At 36.5% G+C, this 21,590-nt stretch overlaps 1 protein-coding gene across 3 annotated transcripts in view; it reads left to right on the forward strand.

Annotated features, from left to right (window-relative positions):
- LOC126810615 (nuclear receptor coactivator 7) overlaps positions 1–7,867 on the forward strand; it is an 83,464-nt gene extending 75,597 nt beyond the window's left edge. For all 3 annotated transcript variants that reach the window (XM_050535808.1, XM_056098543.1, XM_050535790.2), the window contains 2 exons: positions 202–2,965; positions 3,409–7,867. The gene's annotated coding sequence lies outside the window, so the exon portion shown is untranslated. The remainder of the gene's footprint in view (positions 1–201; positions 2,966–3,408) is intronic.
- Positions 7,868–21,590: the final 13,723 nt, after the last annotated feature.

Raw genomic sequence — 21,590 nt, forward strand, 5'->3', positions numbered from 1 at the left:
GGAAGCAGAATAAATACTTCTTAAAATTCTCGAACTTTACTTAGTGTTTTCGACTAAAATCGCCGATTGAGGGCTTAAAATGTCGGTCAATTAGCTTAGTGTCTGTTCTTAAGCAGAGCTAACTGTAGACAGGCAGCCTAAGTTTAGTATGCAATAATCTCTCTTTCTTAAAATACCAAAATATTTTTTGTTTTATTTCAGAGATTAACCATATCATATAAATAGAAGAAAACGAGCCAGATTTTACAACTTTCATACATGACTTGAGAGTTATCTTCCCTTGTTGCTAGGGGAGTGTGTTATCTCCCCTTTTTGTTAGGGGGAGTGTGTTTGTGTAAATATGTTAATGATGTTATTGTATGTTTGGAGTTGCAATAAGCGATATATCTAATAGACTATGATGTATATGTGCAATCAGAGACACTATGGAATGTTTGGAATGGAATGTGTCCAAGACTTAAATGGTTGCAGGAATGGAAATATGAAATGAGAAAATTGTTATTACTTTGTTAAATTTGACAGTGCTTACACAAACTGAAGTGCTGGATGTTGGGGGAAAAAATGTTGACCTTTATTCTCTGACAGTTGGGCTTGCTCTTTGTTAGTTTATCGAAATAATACTTGATGACCTCGACTACCTACAGTACTTATCATTATACAGTTTACACTATATTTCACCTTTATATATACTAGTTACTATAGCTACACATGTGTGTAAACATCCACCTTATTTCTAGTTGCTATAGCTACACATGTGTAAACATCCACTGTTTTTCCAGTTTCTATAGTTACCCATGTGTAAACATACACCAGTTTCTAGTTGCTATAGTTACACAAGTGGAAACATCCACCATATTTCTAGTTGCTATAGTTACACATGTGTGAACATCAACCATGTTTCTAGTTGCTATAGTTATACACTATATTAATACATGTTGTCAACATAATATTTTGTGTAGGCTGCACTAAACTAAGATATTATTTTCTACTAGTTTGGGATTTTATGCATTTGTAATGGCCACAGATTAACCAGTTTGGAAAATATCTTAATTCCTGGCATATTTTTATGGTCATGATTCTCGGGACTTCTTTTGCGGCGGCACAAAATTCTAAAGACCATGTGGGACGTTGCCTATCCATCTTAGATATAATCCACTGTCAAATGTTTTACTCTTGTTTACATATTCCTACAGTCAACTAACTACTTTCTCTACTTGTATTATTTTCTTCTTAAAGAAAGAAAAAAGAAGCACATATTGTAATAGGTGTATGACCTAAAGGATAATTGTAATGTAAAACATATTCCATGCTTTTTTGTGATATAAATTATTGGTGTTTTATATCTATTATACATATATATTTATCAACTGTGGTATAATACATATACTAGTATATCTATCATGCTATAATACAAACCAGTATACTGTGGTATACCAGTATATCTACTATGTTATGATACATACTAGTGTATATTTACTGTGGTATATACTGCTATATCTACTGTGGTATAATACGTATACTAGTATATCTACTGTGCTGTAATACATATACTGTGGTATAATATGTACACTGCTATATCTACTGTGGTATAATACATATACTAGTATATCTACTGTACTGTAATACATCTATATCTACTGTGGTATAATACATATACTTGTATATCTACTGTGCTGTAATACATCTATATCTACTGGTGTATAATATATTTCTATGTATAAACTGTTTTGGCATCAAATGTTATATATTATATTATTTATTCACATGACAAACCTATAATCAACTCTCTAGATCATCAGATGGCAGAGATGTAAACAGATTAAAATATGAAAGTCATTTAATGATTGAATTCTTAAAATGAAGAGGCGAGGCTGTGTCGCTATTAACAAGCACATGGCTGCGATAATAAACAATCTAAGTCAAAACTTCAAACAGTGATAGCATCGCTCTAAATAAAGTAATTTGAATTAGTTTTACAATATATTACCAGGTATTTTACATTATCTATTTTGGAACTATTATGGCAAGAACCGTTAGCTCTTTATCTAAATCTTACAGAATTCCACTTTAAGGCTAATAAATAGTTTTGGTTACTAAATGATTAATTACTATAAAGTCTACTCAATATTACATGAAAATGAAATAAAATGGGGTTTAAAGTTACAATTTCATATTTTCTAAGAAAGTCAAAACATAATTATTTCTATGTCTTTTGCTCAATAGGTTGTCAACTCACTATTATCCGATCATAGGTGTCATTCTCACACTTTAAACTCATTTACACCGGAAATAATAACACAATTACCTCCCAACTACCTCCCTTGTTTTCTATTCTCCACCCTGGAGTAGTTATCTTCAAACGTTGGAATTTGAAGATGAAAATGATATTTTTGCCAATTTCTCAACTGGCAATAGTGAATTATAGGATTAATAGGATTATTCTTTAAAAAGGTAGGACTGTTTATAGATACCATCTATTTTAAGGCTTTATTTTAATAAATTGTAAAAATGTAACTTAAAAATATGAAATTGCAACTTTAACGTCCTAATGTGAGAGAAATTTTGCCCAGACAGCGGCACTACCGCAGCTTCTTATATTGAATTCCAACTGCCAAGGGATCTTTTACGTGCATGCCGATATGTACACGGGACCTCAGTTTTTTGTCCCATCCGAACGACTAGACAGCTGTCTTGTCAGGCCATCCGTCGTGCACTACTGACAAGGGGAAACCACATTGGAAAATCTCGAAGGAAGTCAGTTTATGAGACAAGTATATTATACTAATTTGGGGGTGGATGGCCGAATGGTTAGCGTGTGCGCTTTGCATCATAAGGTCTGTCCTTGAGTCAACTGGCAGGGTTTCGATTCCCTGGGTGTACGTGGCAAGAAGTAAGGTCGCCTGTCCAACCTCGTAGGTTTTCCTTGGGTTTCCTTCCACTGCTAAAGACCCCTACACTCAAGTGAGTTGTTGAAATAAAATTTAACCATGTGTTAGTCCCGAAATGATCTAGTTTGTGTTGAGTGGACGTTAAATAATAATAATAATTGATTTATATAGTGCCAACAATTCAACTCAGCGAGCTGCTCTCGGGCGCTTTACATAAGTACAACTAATATAAAATTACAACAATCACAACACATTAATCCATAAAAAAAGACATCAACAAAAAACCGGAGAACATTATTTAGTACACATGGTAAAAGTCTGACACAAACACAGCTAGAACCATATTCTATCAGTTGTATATTTGATTAAAAAGTTCAGTTTTGAGATACTTTTTGAAACCTTTAATAGAATTTGCGCTTTTGGTTTCGTTTGATATTGAATTCCAAAACTTCGGAGCACAGACTGCGAAGATCTATGATCTATCGCCGGAGTTGGTTTTTGAAAAAGGATTAATTAAGAGGTTGTTTGATTGTGATCGAGGGGTTCTGCAAGGTTTATTGGTGTTGAGAAGGTCTCTAAGGTATTGAGGTGAAGAATCGTATTTAGAGCAGAATGCGTAATAGACAGTATTTTAAAATTTACAGAGCAATAAGTGGTTATAGGGTACTCATGAATTTATTTCATTGTTAAGCATTTTCATGAAACACCAATAGTTTATTAAGGATTTCATTGTATGGAATGCTATCGCCTAGCCCCGAGTTCACAAAGCATTCTCAGACTTAAGTTAAGAATTTACTCAAAATTGTTCGCCTTATTTTAACTAAAATATAACCCTTTATAAAACTATTGTTGTTTTAATGTATCAAATACATCAATAAGAAACTATGTGCAAAGTTTTGTGTTTCTGGATCAACGATATTTCTCATAAACAGTGATTCAAAGTTGAGTAAATTCTTAACTTAAGTCTGAGAATGCTTTGTGAACTTGAAGCCTGGTTTCTGGGGTAAAAAAATAAAAATTTTGATCAGAGTTTGATGTGTTGATTTGTTTTGTGGAGTAGATGCCTTTGTTTAAAACCAAAGTTTATTTATATATCTTAGTTTCTCTTCCACGGTCTGTCCTTGAGTCAAGTGGTGTAGTTCCGATTCCCCGCTTGAACGTGACAAGGGATAGGGTCGTCTGTCCAACGTCGTGAGTTTCCCCCCCCCCCCCCGTTTCCTCCCACTGCTAAAGACCCTTATGCACAAGCGAATTATTGAAATGTTAGTCCAGAAATTACCTAGTTTGTGTCAAGTGGATCTCTCTCTCACTCTCCCTCTCCAAGGGTTGAAACTAAACCAAAATGAGTAATCATACCCACTTAGAATTTAAACAGATTACATTTTGTCCAATTGTTACTGGTACTCCAATTGTTAGGGTACTCCAGTATACTCCAATTGTTACTGGTATTCCAATTGTTATTGTACTCCAACAGTTACTGGTACTCCAGTATACCCCAATTGTTACTGGTACTCCAATTGTTACTGATACTCCAATTAACAAAACATATCAACAACTGTGGTCAACATTTTATTTGGATCTATATTAATTTGGTTTAGATCATTTAATAATGTGTGTGAAATGACATACTGTAGACTGTATATTGTTTATATGTGTATGATATGATATACTGTAGACTGTATATTGTTTATATGTGTATGAAATGATATACGGTAGACTGTATATTGTTTATATGTGTATATAATATATAATCTAGATAAAACTATATAATGATGTAATTATAAACTGCTTCCAATTACAATGCTCTGATGTAATTATAGACTGTTTCCAATTACAATGCTCTGATGTAATTATACACTGTTTCCTATTACAATGCTCCCTTTCCAATATAGACTGCATCCAATTATAGACTGTTTCCAGTAAAAATGGTATGATGTAATTATAGACTGTTTCCAGTAAAAATGCTATGATGTAATTATAGACTGTTTCCAGTAAAAATGCTATGATGTAATTATAGACTGTTTCCATTAACAATGCTCTGTTTCCAATAACAATGCTCGGAAGTAATTATAGTTTGTTTCCAGTAATAATGCCCTGTTTCCAATAACAATGCTCGGAAGTAATTATAGTTTGTTTCCAGTAATAATGCCCTGTTTCCAATAACAATGCTCGGAAGTAATTATAGTTTGTTTCCAGTAATAATGCCCTGTTTCCAATAACAATGCTCGGAAGTAATTACAGACTGTTTTCAATAACAATGATATTTAATTACAGACTGTTTCCAATAACTAGGGGCGCCAGTCCAACCTTGTGGGTTTTCTCCGGGTCTTCCGGTTTCCTCCCGCTGCTAAAGGCCCCTACGCGCAAGCAAATTTTTTAAAATAAAATTGAACCATATGTTAGTCCCAAAATGACCTTATTTGTGTCGAGTGGACGTTAAACCCCATTTCTCTTTCTCCCTGTTTCCAGTATGCTGTGATGTAATTATTAACTGTTTACATTAGGATGCCCTGATATAATTATAGACCGTTTTCAATAACAATAATACCCTGTTTATAGACTGTTTCTCATAACATTGCTCTAATATAATTCTGCACCTTTTCCTTTCATGTCTGTTTATGAAATAATACAATGATGAACTTAATGTCTGATTCCATTAACCATATGATACTATGATGCAATTATAGACTGTTTCCCTTTAATGTATGAAATATATAAATTTATATATATATTATCAAGAATTATTATGTATATTAGTATGAAGAAATCACTGTAACCCAGGTATCATTTAATCTTGTGTATCTAGCCCTTATTTCTTTCACATTCGTTTAATAGCAAATCTTTGTGTAAAAATTATTTAAAATCACCAAAAATCTTCTAATTTGTACTTGTGTCCAGTTTAAAAGTGACTGATTAATAAGTGTTCAGTTTACAAGTATTTAATTTCGTGACAATAGTTAAAAAATTAATCATTATTAATCATCGGTTGTTTATTTTTTAACAGTGATCAAGAAATTAAACGCTTGTAAATTGGACACTCATTATCAAAACTGAATGGTCAGCTTTAAACTGGACACAAGAAGAAATTAGATGATTTTTGGTGATTTTAAATGATTTTTAAAAAATTTTAAACAAAGATTTGATATTAAACGAATGTTAAAGAAATTAATGCTAGATACACAAGATAATATGATACTCAGATTACAGTGAATGCAGTGTAACGCTTTATAGTGCCAAAATACAACAATACGCATTTGCAATGGCTGCAAATGCACAAAAATATGGGAGGTAGATAAATGTCTAATTTGTACTTGTGTCCAGTTTAAAAGTGACTGATTAATAAGTGTTCAGTTTACAAGTATTTAATTTCGTGACCATAGTTCAAAAATTAATCATTATTAATCATCGGTTGTTTATTTTTTAACAGTGATCAAGAAATTAAACGCTTGTAAATTGGACACTCATTATCAAAACTGAATGGTCAGCTTTAAACTGGACACAAGAAGAAATTAGATGATTTTTGGTGATTTTAAATGATTTTTAAAAAATTTTAAACAAAGATTTGATATTAAACGAATGTTAAAGAAATTAATGCTAGATACACAAGATAATATGATACTCAGATTACAGTGAATGCAGTGTAACGCTTTATAGTGCCAAAATACAACAATACGCATTTGCAATGGCTGCAAATGCACAAAAATATGGGAGGTAGATAAATGTCAAATTATGTTCGCTATCAATAAGCTTAAACGTAGCCGGAAAAGCTTCAAATGTTTTTAAATAATGCAAGTAATTATTTGAACGAATGTCAATATTACCTGCAACAGGTAAATTTCAACGTTAGTAATTTCCGCCGTTCTCCATGAGTAATCGTAACTTTCCGTCATTTTAGTCTTTCTGCTCATATTCTAGTCTATATTTCTATGATCAGAAGGTTTGAAATTACGTCACGGATTGTTTATTGACGGAAAGTTACGACTAAATACTAACGTTGAAATTTACCTGTAGCAGGTAATATTGACATTCGGGTTTGTGTTATACTTATGGAAAGGATATGTTGACATAATTACTTGCATTATTAACAAAAATTATGAAGGCATCTGATATTGTCGGTTCAATAGATTTTAGGGGTTTATTTTGCTCTTGGTAAAACAGTTAAGATAGAAACTTTGCAATGTTGTCTCATTTTACTTTGTCTTTATTCATGTCTAGGAGTCCACCAATCATGACAGAACTAGTTTAATAATATACTAGACTTGTATGGAAGACAACCTCTGCCAATATCACTGAAAGTTAATATCACCACTTAGTTACTGTATGGAAGACAACCTCTGCCTATATCACTGAAGGATGAAATTTAAACTCAGTGATTAGTTACAGTTGGTTAAATCTTTGATATTATAAAGATCTCCCCCATTACAATACATCCAACATGTAGTCAAATATTGGCAAAGGTAATGATGCTATAATTATCTGGATGTTTGGCAGATACCTTTGTCCATATTATTATGATGTTATATTGACCAAGGTTGTTGTCCATATTATTATAATCTTGTAATATAGAGAGGGATTTATGGCCGAGATTTCTGTCCATGTTACTATAGTGATGTTATAGAGAATGATTTATGGCCGAGATTTCAATCCATATTATTATAATCTTGTAATATAGAGAGGGACTTATGACAGGAATTTCTGTCCATTTCACTATAGTAATATTATAGAGAATGATTTATGGCTGAGATTTCAATCCATATTATTATAATTTTGTAATATAGAGAGGGGCTTTCTGTCCATATTATTATAGTATTGTCACCTAGAGAAGGATTTATGGTAGAGATTTCAGTCCATATTATTATTTGTATGTATATATCTATATATATATATATATATCACCAGTCACTATAACAACAAGCTGTACTTACTATTAATATAATCACCATCTATAATTAGTTGTTACAAATAAAATATAAATCATATCACGGTCTTCATGTTATCCATTATCCCTTGATAAAATACAGATGTGACGTCACCATTATTTTAAATAATCGTACAGGCAACTTGCCAATCGTACAATATTTATACTAGTGAAATATTGGAGTCGCGTGACGTATTGCACTGTAAAAGCACATGCGGAGTGTCTGTATTTTAAGTCGTTTAATGGTCTCGAGCTTAAGACATTGGTTATATATTGTAAAAACACTCGGGCCTCACGGTCCTCTTGTTGTTACAATATATTACTTAATGTCTCGCTCTCGACCATTAAACAGTACATAAATGAAATGATAAGAGTAGAAAAGCGCAAAAATCCACGCAAGATTTCTCTCATAGTACACTGTATGGCGTATGCCCGTCTTCATTAGCCCAGTTCAGAGCAGAACAGTAGGACGTTAAACCTCATTTCATTTCATTTCCAATTATATGCAATACGTTTGAGTAAATGGGTGTTCGAATGAAACAGTTACCTAAATATGGCAATGGCCCGCCTTAATAGAGCCCTAATAGTTGACGTATCTAAATGTATTATATAAATTAAAGAGCGCAATTAAATTTGCTTCAGAAATCATGCGGGGTTCTTAGAAGGATGTGGGTTTTCTCCGGGTCCTCCGGTTTCCTCCCACTGCTACAGACCCCTACGCGCAAGCGATTTATTGAAATAAAATTAAACTATATGTTAGTCCCGAAATGACCTAGTTTGTGTCGAGTGGATGTCCCCACAGCCTTTGGCTCGGGGCTGAGATGAGACATCATGTAGATAGATTTATCAAGAAACGTAGGCTCTCGACACCTTTAGGACACTAAGTTATATTTGTACATCATTACGTGTTCCTTGGGGGGACATGCAGTGTTCTTAGACACACCTTTAGCCGCCGGCTTCGGTTTAGGGGGTGGGGGGGGCATGTAGACTTAGAAAATAAGCGTAATGCCACAGAACACACGCTAAGTGATGGTAACTTATATTTAGCTTATATTTAATGTCATAGCTGTGTGTATAGTTTCCTATATATAACCTTTGTAGCCTATAAAGTTATATAAATATAGTTATAACCACAAAGTGTTCCGGAGTTAATTGATCATTGAATAAAAAAAATACACAGCGTGGAAGTCCTGATTGGATAGGGTCACAATCCAGTTTTTGTAGATCCGTGATGCAGGACAGAGGACCTGGCAAGGCGAAAAGTATCTATACATTGTGATTGACAAGCATAAGAGGATACTTGTCGAGAATAAAACCAGTGATTAATTGCCATAAAACTTGTGTCCTTTTAATTCAAATAAACCATGGATGGAAGTATTGACCTGAGATGATGTTGGCTAAAAGTATGGGCCGAGCCACCCTACCTGCAGAGCTAGCTACCGTTTAAGTTTCGTACGTTATTTACGTACGCGTTATAAGGCATGAAAACTAGATAAGCGTGACGTGATAGCTAAGGAGAAACGTGAGTACAAGTTTCATTTTATAAAATTAACTATGAATGCTCTGTTCGATAACGTATCCAGGGACGCATGTGTTGCTAGGGTAATTCATCCGTGGCAGCGTCAAACTTGGCTAAATCTGTCAGATATTTCAAATTTAAATCATTCTCTAATTTCCGGAAATATAAATCTGGTGCCTGAAGTGAATAAAAACACGTGGTTATAATAAAACACGTGGTTATAATAAAACAGGTGATTATAATAAAACAGGTGATTATAATAAAACATGTGGTTATAATAAAACATGGGGTGGTTATAATAATACACGTGGTTATAATAAAACACTGTAATAAATCACGTTATTATAATAAAACACGTGGTTATAATAAAACACGTGGGTGGAAAAAACACGTGGGTAGAATTAAAACACGTGGGTGTAATATAAACAGATGGGTATACTAAAAACACGTAGGAATAATGAAACACATGGTTATGATAAAAAAAATACGTGGTTATGATAAAAACACGTGCATATGATAAAAACACATGGGTATAATAAAACCCGTGGTTATGATAAAACCCGTGGTTATGATAAAAACACGTGGTTATGATAAAAACACGTGGTTATGATAAAAACACATGGGTATAATAAAACACGTGGTTATGATAAAACATGGGGTTATAATAAAAACACGTGGGTATATGTGCCGCTTTAAAGCGATAATTTCATAATTTAAGTTATATTTTTAAAATCTATTAAAATAAAGCCTTAAAATAGATGGTATCTATAACAGTCCCACCCTGTTAAAGAATAATCCTATAATTCACTATTGCAAGTTGAGAAATTGGCAAAAATATCATTTTCAACTTCAAATTCAAACGTTTGATGATAGCTATTCCATGGGGGGAGGGAGGGAGGGGGAATAAAATAACAAGGGAGGTAATTGTGTTATTATTTCCGGGGACAATGATTTTAAAGTGTGAGAATGATACCTATGATCGTATAATAGTGAGTTGACAACGTAGTGAGCAAAAGACATAGAAATAATTATGTTTTGACTTTCTTAGAAAATATGAAATTCTCGCTTTAAGGACATTAATAATTGAACAGGTGGTTGGAATACAAATGGCAGGACATGCTTACGCCTAATTCGCCAAGACGCTCACAATTAAAGTAACGCTAAGCTAGCTGATTATTACAACCATACGATTGTCATTTTACGACCATTTTACGACCATTTTGACGACGAGAAAATGTTAGGAGGCGATGCCGATGGCGGCAGTGACGACGCGAAAATATTAACAGACGATGCCGATGGCGGCAGTGACAACGAGAAAATGCTGATGTCGGCAGTGGCGATGAAGAATAAGTCTCGAACCAGCCTTCAGTGAGTACAGTGCAATAGGAAACATTAATAGCATGATCGGACCTGCGATCTTCGTTTGCATGGATTTTAAAAATAGGAATTTGTTACTGATCGTCTGAGTGAATCAAGTTGATCCTTTTTAAAGATACATTATGTAAGATTTAGATAAAGAGCTGACAGGTCTTGCTATAATAGTTTAAAAAAAGTTAACATCCATTTAAATCACGGCCATCCAATGATCTAGAAAATGAAATGAAATGGGGTTTAACGTCCTACTGTTCTGCTCCTAACCTGGGCTAATGAAGACGGGCATATAGTATGCTATGAGGGAAATATGCCCGGGCAGCGGAGAGATAGAAAGAGAGAAATGGGGTTTAACGTCCACTCGAAAAAAAACTAGGTCATTTCGGGACTAACATTATGGTTCAATTTCATTTCAATAATTCACTTGCGCGTAGGGGTCTTTAGCAGTGGGAGGAAACCGGAGAAAACCCACGAGGCTGGACAGACGACCCTACTCCTTGTCACGTACAACCGGAGAATCCAAACCAAACCAGTTGACTCAATGACAGACCTTATGATACAGCGCGCACGCGTTAACCATTCGGCCATATACACCCCCTCCACCCCCACCCCGGACAGCGGCGCCATGTCCTACTCTCATATCGAATTATTAACTGCCAATACTTCCTTTACATCCACGCCGATGTACCTCAGATTTACGTCCCATCCGAACCACTATCGAATGGAATGAAAAACCCAGGACCCGTGAAGACAAAAAAGAAGCATTGCCAGTTTTATTGAAGAATATAAGAGTAGACTGTAGTACTTTGACTGACGTGTACGCATTCTTTGTCCAGTCGGTGCAGAAAAGTAGGACGTTAAACCCATTCATTTTGTAAAGCTTATTCGCTTAGGAGGGACTTATGGAAGAATAGTTATTTTGCAAACTAAATAATTTGCCTCATTAAATAAAGTTTTTATTATTATTATTATTATTCAAACCGAAATCGAGGAATACCGATTGAATTTAAACAAGTCGTTAGTGCAATCGGACAACAATTGAACATCTTTGTTAATCATAAGGGATCTTTAAAGCCTATTGGTGCATATAAATCGTCTATTATTATACAGTCTAATACACGTGTATTATAATAAAATACAAGGCTATACATTGTACAGGTTTATTCATCTTGCTTGATAGGACGGAGGGCCTGACAAGGACAGCTGTCTAGTCGTTCGAATTGGACGAAAAACCGAGGTCCCGTGTACACATTGGCATGCCGTAAAAGGTCCCTTAACTGTTGGAATTCGATATAAGAGTAGGCCATAGTGCCGCTGTCTGGGCAAAATTATGCCCGCCTTCATTAACCCAGTTGGAGCAGAACAGTAGGACGTTAAACCCCATTTCATTTCATTTCTTATTGCTTAGTGTGGAGAAGTGGGATGTACGATGTTTCGGCCTTCAACGCAGAAGCGGATCCAAAGGAGGGAGGGGGGGCACCCTGCTCAGCTACAAAATAAAAATTGTAAAACAACACGTTTTATAAGAAAAGTGTCACGGTCGTGTGCTTTATCCTTTATCATCAGATGGTGGGATGGGATAGGTATTCAGAGCACGAGATAATGATATAGACATATGTGATATCATAATTAATGCTTTGCATCAATGAAATTGAATCACAATGTGATCGTATTAATTCATAATAAAAATTGACATCAAACAGGGTGTTGGATTTCTCTCATTGAAAAGCTCAGTGTGTATGCATTCCTACGTAATTTAGAGACGATTATGGCATCATGTATTGTCAACTGTCAAATCTCCTTAATAGGAGCCTGGCAAACCCCCTCCTGCAAACATTCCTGGATCCGTCCCTGCAACGCTGCGGATCGACTACATAATTTTAAACGCTGATTTGAATCTAAACCCGTCCTTGACCGGTAAGTGATTCTGTCTAAATGTACGTCATTAAAGATACATTAGGTAAGAGATGAATATGTCTATAGCAGATGTTTTTTTCTGGCTTCAAAATATTATTTGGATTTTTATTAACATGGCAAGCCTCTCCTCAACTCTCTATTCCACCGGATGACTAAGCCCATACTCAACTTTCTATCCCGCTGGGTGGTTAATGGCTAAGACATTGAGTGGATTAAACAAAACTTCAAACATTCGTAACTTTGCTCAGAATAAAGTAAATTGACTAAAATATTCAATATATTCCTTTATCATTATCAATTTTGAATTATCCATTTTTGAACAATTATAGCGCGAACTGTCTTCTCTTTATCTACATTATACATAATGCACCTTTAATTGATGCTGTTCAATTTTATCTAAATCTTACATAATGCATCTTTATTAGATATGTTAGTACAACACGGGCTAAGTGAAGAAGAGGAAATGACGTCATGGATTTGAAGTTTTTGTGTCCCCACTTGAGTTTTTGACAAGAATTTTATGTTCAGATTCTGATCTTTATGTCAAAAACTCAAGTGGGGACACAAAAACTTCAAATCCATGACGTCATTTCCTCTTCTTCACTTAGCCCGTGTTGCACTAACATATCTAATAAAGATGCATTATGTAAGATTTAGATAAAATTGAACAGCATCAATTAAAGGTGCATTATGTATAATGTAGATAAAGAGAAGATTATTCAATCAGTGTTCCCGTCTTCATTAGCCCAGTAAGAGCAGATAGAACAACAGGACGTTAAACCCCATTTTATTTCATTTCGGGGTTTGGATGGCCGAATGGTTAGCACGTGCGCGCTATATCATAAGGTCTGTCATAGAGTCAACTGGCGTAATTTCGATTCTACGGTTGTACGTGACAAGGAGTCCTCCGGTTTCCTCCCACTACTAAAGAACCCTACGCGCAAGCGAATTATTGAAATAAAAATGAACCATATATTATTCCCGAAATGACCTAATTTGTGTCAAGTGAACGTTAAACTCTCTCTCTCTCTCTATTTCTCTCTCTCTCTCTTTCTCTCTCTCTCTCTCTTTCTCTCATTTCAGTTCATTTCATTTCAATTCAACCAGTGTCTCAGATACGCTCCACATTGACTCTATCATGTTCCACAACCAAAGGACAACGTATAGTAGTCGTTCGGATGGGACGAAAAACTATTAAAATTGATAAATTAATTAAAGCATATAAAACGCTTGGAATGCTAAAAAGTCGAATAATGATGATAGATTATAATGGTTTGTATAGACCTGTTGACGATTTAAGTTCAATAAATTATATTTTACAAATTCTGCATATCCGTTTAATCCAATAGAATTTAAGATAACAATGCTACCCTGTTATATATTTATCAATGATGTATTGATCTATTTTATTGGGTAATGACCGAACACGTGGGAAAAATTATTCTTATTGAGCTTGTCAAGCAAAATGGGCGTGTCTGACCACGTCGTGAGAAAGTAGTTAAGAAATTTCATTTGAGATAGAAGCGGTAACTACGGCTTTACTTAGTTATACCATGTTATTGGTATAAACAGTATTTCGTTCTCAGAACAGGATTGGGGAACAACTAGACCCCTATTACCTCTCTCCTGCATCGGATGTAAATTAATAAGGTTTTTTTTTTTTTACTGAATTCAAGATGACCACGTGTTTGATTTTATTTTATTACGTCATATTAATGGTATTAAAGATGGCCGATTCACAGGTAAGAATTAGTTTAGAATATTAATTTAAAGGTGAATTATGTAACACCTGAAATGAAATGGGGTTAAACGTCCTACTATTCTGCTCCGACTGGGATAATGAAGACGGGCAGACGCCATACAGTGTGCTATTTTTGCTCGGACAACGGCGCTATGGCCTACTCTTATATCGAATTTCTGCAGTTTGATAGAGACAAGACAGGGGCCCTGTTATATTTCAGTAAACAGACAAGGGTGGGTTTTTGTGTGTGTGTGTGTGTGGGGGGGGATTATTAATACGGCGCACGCACGTCCCCGCCCCCTAACTCGATCCAGTGGGCTCACTTTAGAACCATATTCTTGTCTCGGATCACTGGAAATGGCATTTCTGATTTTCAAGTTTTCGAAATTTTCCGTGGAAGGCCACCTGGACCCCCTGTGCTCACAACGTGCAATTTCGCCTCCATGGTCTCTAGATCCGCCCTTGCCAGAAGTAAGATTTGCTCATCCAGTAAGACATTATAATGTTATATTTCAGCTGACAGATCAGAAATAAGATTTATTCATCCAGTAAGACATTATAATGTTATATTTCAGGAAATAAGATCTGTTCATCCAGTAAGACATTATAATGTTATATTTCAGTTAACGGAAGTACGATTCGATCATCCAGTAAGACATTATAATGTTATATTTCAGTTAACGGAAGTACGATTCGATCATCCAGTAAGACATTATAATGTTATATTTCAGTTAACGGAAGTACGATTCGATCATCCAGTAAGACATTATAATGTTATATTTCAGTTAACGGAAGTACGATTCGATCATCCAGTAAGACATTATAATGTTATATTTCAGTTAACGGAAGTACGATTCGATCATCCAGTGAAGACGATACATGAAGATGTATATATAGACAGTGTTATTACTGATGTGATATTAGTGGGCGGGGATATTGACACAGTTACCTGTAATATACAACATACACAACCTATTGTCGCGCCCTTTGATGTTTGGTTAAAACCAGGTGATCGAGGTAAGTACTATTTCATTATTGGCGTATTGATATTTGATTAACACCTGGTAAATCAAATTAAGGTACTAATTCACTGGCGTATTGATATGATGGTTTATATTCTCATAGAATCTTGAGGTGCTAAATCCGACACGGCCTATTTGATAGCAAAATGAAATGAAATGGGGTTTAACGTACTACTGATCTACTCCGAACTGAGCTAATGAAGACGAGCACACGCCACATACAGTGTGCTATAAGGGACATTTTGCCCGGGCAGCGGCACTATGGCCTACCCTTATATCGAATCCCAACTGCCAAGCGATCTATACACGGGACATCAGTTTTTCGTCCCATCCGACCGGCGACTAGATAGCTGTCATTGTCAGGCACTCCGTCCAGCACCATTGACAAGGGGGAAACCACGTTGGAAAATCCCGATGAATTTTCTCGGCCAATGCAGGGATCGAACACGCTACCACCAGGCTAGCAAGCCAGTGTCTTATCCACTTAGCCACAGTGGCCCCATATTTGATCCCATTGCGCTCACTTGTTTTTCTAAATTGCTTATTATATATATATTGTAGAATATAAAGTATATTATACATCAGCTGGTCGTATCAGGTTATGTGTCCATGATTGTATATTTGTATATTGGGGAATATAAAATATATTCTACATCAGCTAGTGGTATTAGGTTATATGTTCATGTTTGTATATTTGTATATTGTAGAATATAAAGTATATTATACATCAGCTAGTGGTATCAGGTTAAGTTACAGTAGAACCCCGTCCTATATACTGACTATAGTCTGTACAGAACGAGATAATTCTATCACAGCTAAACTAGAGGTAGATGTCTTACCAAATAAAGCACCGGATATCAACGACTACCCTGGTTGTAAGTCTGGTTACTCAAGTCTCTATTCAAAAAGTATACGTTTGGGGAAACGTCTTGAAGAGTCCGATTAGATTAGGCTGCCCCAGACCACCTACATTCTATGTAAATGCCATACGAAACAGTACTATCGCTCCAAAACTAAATACATGTATAGCTAACTGTTCTGTTCAAAACGTGTAAATAGCCCTACTAGTTATGCCACAATACTCTACTAATTTGTTCGGGTTTCGTCATATTGTCATAAAATGAACCGAAGAAATAGAAATAAAATCTTTGGGGGGAAACATTAACGATTGACATTTATTCCGATACAATCCAGCCCACAAAGACTATTTTCCCTAGCAACGACCTGCAATAGCAACATTGGCTCGCTAATACGAAATTAACCAACGGAAAGAACTCGACGGTTAAACCAACTACAGTTACACATAGACCCTTCAAAAAGTTTCGCCCCCTCCCCCCCCCGTGAAAAAATTTTCGACCATAAAAACAATTGATATACATTGTCCGTCAATTTTACAGCACCCCTGAGAACACTTCTCGCCCCCCCCCCCCGGTTGCTCTGAGCTAGTTACGGCCCTGGTGACACAGGCACAATCCTTACCATGGTATGATACAACGAATATTTAATCACTAAAGGAAATTTAAATGATTCCAAACAGTTATAAAATTTCATTGAACAAAAGATCTTCACGAAATCTTTTATTTAAATGCGGAAAAAATCCCTTAATCTATTAAAAATTTATATGTTCTTATATTTAGCGAACTTGGTTCTCAATGCGAGTGCAACACCGTCTGGTGTCAATATTTACAGTGTGACAGTTACGGACCCTGAGAATGACGTCATAACATATAGTATGACGACAGAGCCACATGTCAACTATTTTAGCTTAGATAAAAGTAAGTGATTTTCATTTCAGCAATTGCCTAGTTATTGTATTGTAAGGAGACTCGATGGTTGGTTAACTGGTGACTTGCACTGCACTCGCGGCTACGTTCGGCCAGTAAGCCAAATGTGACAACACTCACTCCCCGCAACCCAAAACCTGCTCGTCAGATCACGAGGTCTGTGATAATGTCATTGAGTTAAATGTCATGGTTTCATTCTCATCTTTGTGTGTGACAAGGACTTGGGTCACCTCCCCAACTTGGTAGCCCCCCCCCCTCTCCCCACACCCACACTGCTAAAGATCCCCTAGTTTGTGTTGAACGGGTGTTACCATCTATCTCCCTCCTCTTCCTACAGATAATGGAGTGTTGAAGACAGTGGTTGATTTAAGAACATCAATAGAATCTATCGTTTCAGTAAAAGTCAATGTATCGGATGGTAAAAATATCGTCGGTCCTTTTACCATTCGCATAGAGATGACCGGTGAGTAGCGCTACGTTCTTTCATTGTTTCCATGGACATGGCTGGTGGGTAACGCTGCGTTCTTTCATTGTTCCCATGGAGATGGCTGGTAAGTAAGAGTATGTTCTTTCATTGTTGCCATGGAGATGGCTGGTAAGTAAGAGTACGTTCTTTCAATGTTTCCATGGAGATGACTGGTGAGTAAAGCACCGTTCTTCCATTGTTGCCATGGAGATGACTGGTGGATAATCGTACGTTCTTTTATTGTTCCCATGGAGATGACTGGTGGGTAAAGCAGCGTTCTTCCATTATTGCCATGGAGATGACTGGTGAGTACAGCAGCGTTTTCTTCCATTGTTCCCAATGGTGGGTAATCGTACATTCTTGCGTTGTTCCCATGGAGATGATGGATGAATAACAGTGCATTCTTTTATTTTTCACACAGAGATGTCATGTTGGTAACGCTGGTAAATAATGCCTTTTTGACGTTAATAACCAGTTGTCGATTTGAAATGGGGCGGAGTCAGCCTAAATAATATGTCCTCCACAAAGTCAACATTTTGGTGGTCAAATCAAGTTTGAAGAAGAGGTCGGATACTAAACCGCAAGGGCAAATTCCTTATATTCAATTTTAAATATGTAGTTACATTCAAGATATTTAATCACATTGATGATGGCAAGTTTCTCTAAAAAATTTCTGTTGGATAATGCACGATTTAGTGCTGATCATGCAAGGCCCTCTTTTCCGATTGTCAATTATACATGTTGATAAATGCAACAGAATTTATTTCTAAGATTAGAAATACATCGTCTTTAATTCCTACATAAATACTAGGCCTGTTATCATGTTATCACCACAGACGATGTCCTGGATTGTAAACATTTTGAATAATCAAGTTTAAGACAATAGTTATATTTTATGTATAGATTTAAATGGACGGCCATATTTCACCAACTTGCCAACCACCTTGTACATTCATGAAGACGCTGCAGCGGGTACAACAATAATAACCTTGACCTTTAATGACGACATAGAACATACTCTCCAACCCACATGTACAGTTGATCCTATATCAGAGAGTTTTAAATTTGATTATGAGAAGGGTAGTAAGTATATTTAGGGTTAAAACTATTTGATAAGGCCAACTTCAAGTTTGCTCAAAGATAAGTGATGTAAACAGGGCTAGCGCTAATCCCAACCCTAACCCTGGACCTAGCCCTAATGCTTATCCTAACCCTAACCTATAATCTCGCCAACAACCACGTGCTCTAACCTTTACATCTCAGCGACCTTGACGAAACTTGAGCTGGCCTTAACAAATAGATTTAGTGTGTTCTGGTTTATTATCCATCTTGGCCCGACTTTTCACCTGTGCGCGCATCTCATTACTATAAGAAAGTGCACTCCAAGACAAGAAAAATTGAAGTTGGAGAATTCTGCCTAGGCAGTGGCATTTTTTCGAACACGTTTATTATTTCACGTCAATAAACAAATTACGTCGTGTGTCATTTAACGCCAGGGGACACATCAAGGCTAGATGTTGTAGAGAGAGGGAGAGAAATGGGGTTTAACCTCCACTCGACACAAACTAGGTCATTTCGGGACTAACATAATAATGGTTTATTTTTATTTCAATAATTCGCTGGCGCATAGGGGTCTTTAACAGTGGGAGGAAACCAGAGGACCCGGAGAAAACCCACGAGGTTGGACAGGCGACCCTACTCCTTGTCACGTACAACCGGGGATTCGAAACCACGCCAGTCGACTCAATGACAGCTTTAGGAACATGGGTGGCACTGGGAAACAAGACGGGGAAATCCCGATAAACCTTCTTGCCCAACAATCGAAACATGATTAGCGAGTCAGCGTCTTATTTGCAGAGTCAGCGTATTATTTGCTGATTCAGCGTCTTGGTTGCTGAATCGGCGTTTTTCTTGCGGAGTCAGCGTCTTAGTTGCTGAGTCAGCGTTTTAATTGCTGAACCAGCGTTTTACTTGCTGAGTCTGCGATTTATTTTCTGAGTCTGCGATTTATTTTCTGGGCCACCGAAGTGGGAATTAATGTAAGCGATCGTAATTTATCTGTTCTTAGCAGGTTAAGTATCGAATGATCCAGAAATCCATATTCAGGCAACTTTCTAATCGTATTTTATATATTATTATATTATAAAATCATTTCAGGTCGCCACCTACGGTTAAGCAACACAGGAACTGGTCATAGTGTTCTAGACTACGAGGGTACCAGACTGTATAATATAACATGTCTGGTTAATGATGGCTATCTCGGGTCTATAGACGGGAACATCATACTGCATGTCGTCAATGTCAATGAAGCACCTGAATTTAACTCGGATATATATTACTGTAATCTGTACGAATCTAATGTAAGTCTAAATCATCAACTTGGTTAAAGGACAATATTGGTGTCAGCCATTATCACATATATTACAGAACTGGTTAAATGCGTTCCAAATATAATTTTATCACAGAGATCATTGCTACAATAGATGCGTAATCAATAGAAAAACACGAGTTATCCTTCTATATAACTGACTGAACTAATGAGCGATAACAGGTACACGGGCGAATTTCTGGTCAATCATAATTCCTTCTAACAGCAGCACGCTGGGACCCCTACCTACACAATCACTCATAGGAATTGAAAAACTGTAAATGGTCGATCAATCACATACATTTATTGTATTGGTACTTCCCCGAAACATCAGTGTTTAAACCACAAGTCACAACATACATGTATTAGCACTGGGCCCCTTCACCCGTGGATTCCCCGGGAAACTACACAGCTTTAAGACGGGCCAACACAATCGTCATCAGCTTTGTTTGACACCATCTTCATCAGTCTGAATATCATCTTCATCAGCCTGGTTTAACATCATCTTCATCAGCCTAGTTTATCATCATCTACATCAGCCCGAATTAATATCATCTTCATCAGCCTGAGTTCATCTCATCTTCATCAGTCTTGTTTAACATCATCTTCATCACCCTGGTTTAACATCATCTTCGTCAGCCTGGTTTAACACCATCTATTTCAGCCTGGTTTAACATCATCTAAATCAGCCTGAATTAATACCATCTTCATCAGTCTGGGTTAATATCATCTTCATCAGCGTGGACTGTTCATCCATCATGTATTTGCATATTATAGGCTGGTGTGTCTGTTTGTGAAATGACTATATCTGTTAAAGACCCGGATGGGGATTTCTTCACCACAGATCTTCTCCATGGCAACAACAGTCAACGGTTTTCACTAACTTCCGTGAACCAGAATACCCGGATGACGTTTAATGTTGACTATGACGTAGACGATAGCGCGATGCCTCGGCATGCACTGTTGACACTAGGAGCTGTTGATAGTTTAGGTTTAACAGGTAAAATACTCGATTATCAAGTTAGTTGTATGTAGTATTTCATTATAGCCTTACTTTTGTCATTACATCCATTGAATTTGAGGACACGGGTGACATCCGGTCGACATTTTGTTTGTTCGCTCGTTCGGAGGCCTTAAGCCCACCAACATTCCCAGCGCCCCCCCCCCCCCCTCCCGGCACCTAGGGCGTTATCGCAGACAATCGACATCCGACATCTGGCCCAGTTACTAAATATATGATGTAAAATACCCTGTGACGTCTGTATTTCCAGGCTGTTCCGGTTTAGACAGCCTTTGTTATATCCTTGCCGTCCGTGCCAATATTATCTATTGTTCTTATAATAAAGTAGTCTTAGTTCCGGTCAGCTTGTGTTGTATATCAACCCCACGTGCTGTACATAGAAGTCCATTGTGGCCCATCAAGACTTAACAGACTTTATCAGGGACGGGTTAAGCTTGCATGATGCCCCTGGCTGAAAATTTCGCCAGGGACCTTGCATCAACCGTGAATAAGGGACCATTTTCTGACCATTGTCCGTCAGACTCACATGGATACAAAACGTAATGATATTAATATTACAGGTAGTGCAAAGATAT

Source organism: Patella vulgata, chromosome 1 (genome assembly GCF_932274485.2).
Source record: "Patella vulgata chromosome 1, xgPatVulg1.2, whole genome shotgun sequence".
Classification (NCBI taxonomy): domain Eukaryota; kingdom Metazoa; phylum Mollusca; class Gastropoda; family Patellidae; genus Patella; species Patella vulgata.